The 378-nt window shown below is 41.0% G+C and overlaps 1 pseudogene; it reads right to left on the bottom strand.

The window, feature by feature from the left end:
* Positions 1-378, bottom strand: part of LOC111733620 — a 42,440-nt pseudogene that overhangs the window by 41,362 nt on the left and 700 nt on the right.

The raw sequence follows: 378 nt of genomic DNA, 5'->3' as shown, positions 1-378 counted from the left end.
AGAACAATGTCATGCTTGTAAGTGTCAGTGCAGGACAGAGAGAAGAGTGGGGAGATGTCACAAAAGAAATGGCTAATTTCTTTGGAGCCAAAAGATAGATGGAAGGTATTAGCAGTGTGAATTACTGAGCTCATGGTGCCCCCCCAAAATGCTCCAATAGCAAGCAGGCAGCAAATTCTCTTGGAATAAGCAGTATATTATTCTCTTGGAATAATAGCAGTATAAAGCAGTGGATTACAGATTGCTATAAATCGGTCATAAGCCATGGCAGCCAGGAGGAAACATTCCGTGTCAACCAAAGAGCAGAAAAAATATAACTGTGCAGCACAGCCATTGTAAGAATACTCTTCTTATCAGAAACCAAGTCCACAAGTAACT

Source organism: Pteropus vampyrus, unplaced genomic scaffold (assembly GCF_000151845.1).
Source record: "Pteropus vampyrus isolate Shadow unplaced genomic scaffold, Pvam_2.0 Scaffold591, whole genome shotgun sequence".
In the NCBI taxonomy this organism is placed as follows: Eukaryota; Metazoa; Chordata; class Mammalia; order Chiroptera; family Pteropodidae; genus Pteropus; species Pteropus vampyrus.
The sequence above is the reverse complement of the archived record's forward strand: the minus strand, read 5'-3'. Positions and strand labels throughout refer to the sequence as shown.